Source organism: Hyaena hyaena, unplaced genomic scaffold (assembly GCF_003009895.1).
Source record: "Hyaena hyaena isolate Hyena2069 unplaced genomic scaffold, ASM300989v1 scaffold_18, whole genome shotgun sequence".
Taxonomy (NCBI): Eukaryota; Metazoa; Chordata; class Mammalia; order Carnivora; family Hyaenidae; genus Hyaena; species Hyaena hyaena.
In genome coordinates, this window is record NW_024080649.1 from 3,538,717 (window position 1) to 3,545,264 (window position 6,548).

Consider the following 6,548-nt stretch of genomic DNA (forward strand, 5'->3'; position numbering starts at 1 on the left):
TGTGGTAGTTCTATTAATTATTTGAGGCATCATATTTTTTTCATAGTGGTTTTACCCATTTACATTCCCATCAGTGGTGTACAAGTGTTCCCTTTTCTCCTCATCCTTGCCAACACTTGTTATCTCGTGTCTTTTTGATAATAACCATTTTATTATGGTGTGAGGTGATACCTCATTGTGGTTTTTATTTGCATTTCACTGATGACTAATGATGTTGAGAACCTTTGCCTGTATCTGTTGGCCTTTTGTATGTCTGAAAAAATGTGTATCTTGATCCTCTGCCCATTAAAAAAATTGTTATTTTTATTATTAGCTATTGAGTTCTAGGAGTTCTTCATATATTTTGGATATTAACTTTTTGTTAGATATATGGTGTGAAAATGCTTTTTCTCATTCCGTAGGTTGCTTATTTTGCTGTACAGATGTTTTTCAGTTTCATATAGTCACATTTGTTTATTTTTGCTTTTGTTGCTTATGCTTTTGGTGTCATGTACAAAATATTGTCAAGATCAGTGTCAAGGATCTATTTCCCCTATGTTTTCTTCTAGGAATTTTACATTTTCAGGTCTTACATGAAAATCTTTAACCCATTTCAAGTTAATTTTTGTTAATGGTGTAAGATAGGGGTCCGATTTCATTCTTCTGCATGTGAATATCTGCTTTTCTCAGCACCGTTTAGTAAAGAGACTATCCTTTCCCCATTGAATATTCTTAGCTCCACTGAGCTCTCATTCTGTTCTGTTGTCTGTGTGTCTGTGCCAGTACCATACTGTTTTGATTGTTACAGCTTTGTAATAAAGTTTGAAATTGGGAGATATGGTGCCTCCAGCTTTTTTCCCCACTTCAAAATTGCTTTGGCTAGTTGGGGTATTTGTGGTTCCATACAAATTCTAGGATTTTTTTCCTATTTCTGTGAGAAATGTCATTGGAATTTTGGTAGGGATTGCACAGAATCTATAGATGGCTTGAGAGTATGGACATTTTAACAGTATTGATTCTTCTGATCTATGAGCATGGGATAACTTTCCATTTATTTGTTTCATCTTTAATCTTTCATCAGTGTCATAATTTTCAGTGTACAGATCTTTTGCCCTTGGTTAAATTTATTCCTAAGTATATTACAGTTTTTGATACTATCGTAAATGAGATTTTTAAACAAATTTCTTTTCCATATATTTTGTGGTTAGTGTATATAATCCCAACTAATTTTTTTTAAATAGCATGTTTTTATTTATTTGCTTTTTGAAATAGGCTCCACCCAACATGGGGTGAGTTCAAGAGTTATATGCTCTACCAACTGAGCCAGCCAGGGGCCCCAGAATCCTAACTGATTTTGTATCCTGCAACTGTACTGATTTTTTTTATTAGTTCTAACAATTTTTTGGTGGTCTTTGGGATTTTCTATATATAAGATCATCTGCAAACAGAGACAGTTTTATTTCTTCCTTTCTGAGTTGGATGCAATTTCTTTCTTTTTCTTGCCTAATTATTCTGGCCAGGACTCCCAGTATTGTGTGAATAGGATGCTGAGAGTGGCTACCTTTGTCTTGTTCCTGATCTCAGAGAGAAAGCTTTTGGCCTTTCACCATGAGTATGATGTTTGCTATGGGCTTGTCATGTATGGCATTTATTATGTTGATGTTTGTTCCTTCTATACTGAATTTGTTGAGAATTTCAATCATGAAGTGGTGTTGAATCTTGTCAAATACTTTTTATGCTTTTATTGAGATGATTGTATATATATGTATATATTTTAAGTTATTTGTCTATTTTGGAGGGGAGAGACAGTGAGAGAGAGAGAGAGAGAGAGAGAATCCCAAGTAGTCTCTGCACCATCAGTGCAGAGCCTGATGCAGAGTTCAGATCCACGAACTATGAGATCATGACCTCATCCAAAACCAAGAGTCATATGCTTAACTGACTGAGCCACCCACGTGCCCCTGGAATGATCATCTGGTTTTAATCTGTTAATGTGGTGTATCACATTTATTGTTTTGTGTTTGTTGAAACATCTTTGTGTCTCATGTATAAATCTCACTTGATTGTGGTGTCTCATATTTTTAATGTGCCATTGAATTCAGTTGATTGTATTTTTGCTGAGAATTTTTACATCTGTATCTATCAAGGATATTGGCCTGTAGTTTCCTTTCTTGTATTATTCTTATCTGTGTTTGATATCTGGGTAATGCTGGCCTCATAAAATTAGAAGTGTTCCCTCTTCCGTTTTTGGATGAGTGTGAGAAGGATTGGCATTAATACTTCTTTAAATGTTTGGTAGAATTTGGTGATGGTTTCAGTGAAACCATCTGGTCTTGAACTTTTCTTTGGTTGGAGGTTTCTGATTACTGCATCAATCTTCTTATTTGTTATTAGTCTATTCAGAGTTTCTGTTTCTTCATGATTCAGTCCTTTTTTTTCTTTATATATATAGTGAAACCTTGGATTGGCAAGTAACTTGTTCTGAAAGATGAGCAAACATTTCTAATAAATTTTAACTTGATAAACAAGCATTGTCTTGCAATATGAGTAGTATGTGACACTGAATGCCACGTGATCACAATTGAGCCAATGGTTCTTTTCTCTCTCTCTCTCTCTCTCTCTCTCTCATATGTGCGCATGCTGTGGAATTGTGGGTGATTGTCTCTCATGTTGGTTGCTTGGTCTCAGGCCGTGGTATTTGGCAGAAATCAGTGATTTTTCAGAACGTTGGAAGGTGTCCACAGCTGGCATTAGTATTTTTGTTACTTCAAAGCACCTAAGGATAGTCCTTTGCTTTTTCAAACAAGAATAAGCTTAGGAATGTTTTGCTTCATTCTAGATCAGGCTGCCTACAGATATAGACCCTTTTCTCTGCTGCCTTGTTGCCAGTTACGTTAAATATGGTATATGACAAGAGTTTATTAATACTGTACTGTAGTTAACATCTGTTAGTGATAGTGAAAGTTGTCCTACGTAATACCCTCCTCTCTCTTGTCTCCCTCATACCAGCCATGAAGGTTTTCAGAGGTAAGTGCAGGGGTACCTGGGTGGCTGAGTGGGTTAAGCATCCGACTTCAGCTTGGGTCATGATCTTGTTCGAGCCCTGGGTTGAACTCTGTGCTGGCTGCTCAGAGCCTGGAGCCTGCTTCAAATTCTGTATCTCCTTGCCTCTCTACCCCTCCCCCACTTGTGCTCTGTCTCTCTCTCTCAAAAATAAACATTAAAAAAATTTAAGATTAAAGGTAAGTGCAGGTTAGTTTGTTTATTTCCCTTGTATTTTGTATTTACTTTATTATTTTGTATTATATTACAGTATTGTAATCATTTTTATATGAATATTTTTGGGTTGTGGAATGAATCATCTGAGTTTCCATTATTTCTTATGGGGAAATTTGCTTTGATATACAAGTGCTTTGGATTACAAGCATGTTTCTGGAATGAATTATATTTGTAAACCAAAGTTTTACTCTATATTTTAAAGCTTATTTGTTTATTTTGAGAGAGAGAGAGAGAGCTAGCGCAAATGGGGGAGGGGCAGAGAGAGCAAGAGGGGTGGAGAGAGAGAATCCCAAGCAGGCTCTGTGCCCTGTCAGTACGGAACCTCACACTGGGCTTGAACTCACGAACTGTGAGATCATGACCTGAACTGAAATTAAGAGGCGGACACTTAACCAACTGAGCCACACAGGTGTGTGTGTGTGTGTATACACATACATACATATGTATGTATGTATATTTAAGCTCTGTACCCAACTTGGGGCTTGAACTCACAACTCTGAGATCAAGACTTGCATGCTCTACTGACTGAGCCATCCAGGTGCCCCCATGATTCAGTCTTGGTATCTTTTGGGAATTTATCCATTTCTTCTAGGTTATCCAATTTGTTGGTTGTAATTGTTCCTAGTAGCCTCTTATGATGTTTTGTATTTCTTTGATATCAATTGTAGCTTCTCCTCTTTCATTTCTGATTTTATTTGAGTCTTCTCTATTTTTTCTCTTAGACCAGTGAATGGTTTGTCAATTTACTTTATCATTTACAAAATAACTCTAGTTTCAGTGATCTCTTCTATTATTTTTCTGGTCTCTATTTCTTGTTATTTCTTCTGCTAATTTTCAGCTTGGTTTGTTCTTTTTCTAATTTCTTTTTTTTTTTTTTAATGTTTTATTTATTTCTAGGAGAGAGAGAGAGACAGCGTGAGCAGGGGAGGGTCTGAGAGAGAGGGAGACACAGACTCAGAAACAGGCTCCAGGCTCTGAGCTGGCAGTCAGCACAGAGCCCGACACGGGGCTCGAACCCACGAACCGTGAGATCATGACCTAAGCGAAAGTCGGACGCTTAACCGACTAAGCCACCCAGGCGCCCCTCTTTTTCTAATTTCTTGAGGTTTAAAGTTAGCTTGTTTATTTGAAATATTTCTTTTTTCTTAATGTAGGTATTTATTACTATAAATTTCACTCTTAGAACTACTTTTGCTACATCCCATAAGCTTTGATACAACACAAGGGGTTGTGTTTCTACTTTCATTTATTTCAATATATATTTTGGGATTTTTTTTCCTTTAATTTCTAAGAGAGAGAGACAGCATGAGCAGGGGAGGGTCAGAGAGAGAGGGTCACACAGAATCAGAAGCAGGCTCCAGGCTCTGAGCTGGCTGTCAGCACAGAGCCCGATGTGGGGCTTGAACCCAAGAACCGTGAGATAATGACCTGAGCTGAAGTCGGCTGCCCAACTGACTGAGCCACCCAGGCATCCCTTCAATATATATTTTGATTTCTTTTGTAAGAAGTTTTTCCTTTGAGTCATTGGTTGTTCAGGAGGATGTTGTTTAATTTCAAATATTGGTGAATTTTCCAGCTTTCCTCCTTTTATTTATTTCTAGTTTTGTACTATTGTATTTGGAAGAGAATCTTGGTATGCTTTGAATGTTCTTAATTTGCTAAGGTTTGTTTAGTGACCTAGCATATGACCTAACATTCTGAAGAATATTCCATGTGCCCTGGAGAAGAATGTGTGTTCTGCTGCTACTGGGTGGAATGTTTTGTATATGTCTGTTAGGTCCACTTCATCTAGAATATAGATCGAATTCAGCAGGGGACTGGTGCTGGGATGGGCTGGGGACCTAAGGTCACAGGAGCTGGTCTGGCTCTGGGATTGTCCAAGACCCTGGGTTCATGGGAGTCCTTTTGGAGCCTGAGTTCTTGGGGGTGGCCCTGGGAGCCTGGGGTCTTAGGAGCTACCTGGGGCCATAGGAGCCAGCTGAAGCCAGGATGGGTTAGGAGACTGGGTTTGTAGGATTTGGCCTGTTGGTTCAGGCCTGGTGCTGGGATCCATGGTGAAGTTGAGTGCTCACTCTATTATTCTTCCCCCACAGGAAGGATGTCTCTTTTCCTTTAAGTTGTCCAGGCTTGGGGAAGAGGTGACAGGAGTCATGTGAACTTTCTCCTTCTCTACAGTGCATCTTTTCTTATTTTTTGCTCTACCCAAGTGCTGTAATCCTTTATCTTGAGTTTTTGCCTCTTGTGAAAGTATTTTAGACCCTAGTATTTTGAAAGAGATTTTACTTTTGTTAATTCCAGAACATGCAACAATGGCCCTGCAAACATGGCAGCAATACCTTGGACTTTATATAGTCTCCATTTATCACCCTATTAGGTGTGGAAGAAAAAAAATGTATGGTAGACTTACCACCTTCAGCCTAAGCTGTATTTATTACTGGGGTTTGGGCATCTTTGGGAATGTGGCAAACGTGGATAGGCCCATTGGAACTGTACTTGTATATGTCACTGAGAAACCTGCAGTGGGACTCTTATTTATTTATTTATTTTAGTGTTTATTTTTGAGAGAGAGAGTGCACGAGGCGGGAAGGGCAGAAAGAGAGGGAGACAGAGGTTCTGAAGCGGGCTATGCGCTGACAGCAGTGAACCCTGTACGGGGCTTGAACTCATGAAACACAAGATCATGACCTGAGCCAAAGTAGGATGCTCAACCAAATAAGGCACCCAGGCACCCCTGCAGTGGGACTCTTCTTGAAGAGTCGGATAGACCAGTTCAATCCAAATACTAAGATTTAGTCTTTGGAGAAAGGGCAGTGATTCTTGAGATAGTATGAATCTGCCACTCATATTTGACTTTCAGTTCAGCTATTGTTGGACTTGTATCTGAGGCCAGAAAGCCGTGTTGGGTAAGTTTTATGAGAAAATTGGAGGAGTTGTTTCATAAAAGCTCTGTGAGACATCCGTGCACAAGTAGTAGCACTGCTTATAGTATTTCTCTAACAGAATGTGACCCCAAAAGATGGAGAGAATCCTTCTTACCCACCTTGCAGATTTGGCCCCATGAGGAACTAATATTTGAGTAATGGTGTCAGCAGGAGACTAGAGTCTGTGTAAGGTGGTGGTATCAGCAGTGTCTGGTGGATGTGAAGGTATACAACAGATGGGTCAGAGCAGGAAGAAATAAAACCAAGGGTACACAGGCTCACTGTGTGCATATACAACATTCCTGGGGTCCTGAGAAATACTTGGGGTGAGAGAAACATAGTAAAGTCCTGGGTTCCTGCAATAAGAAG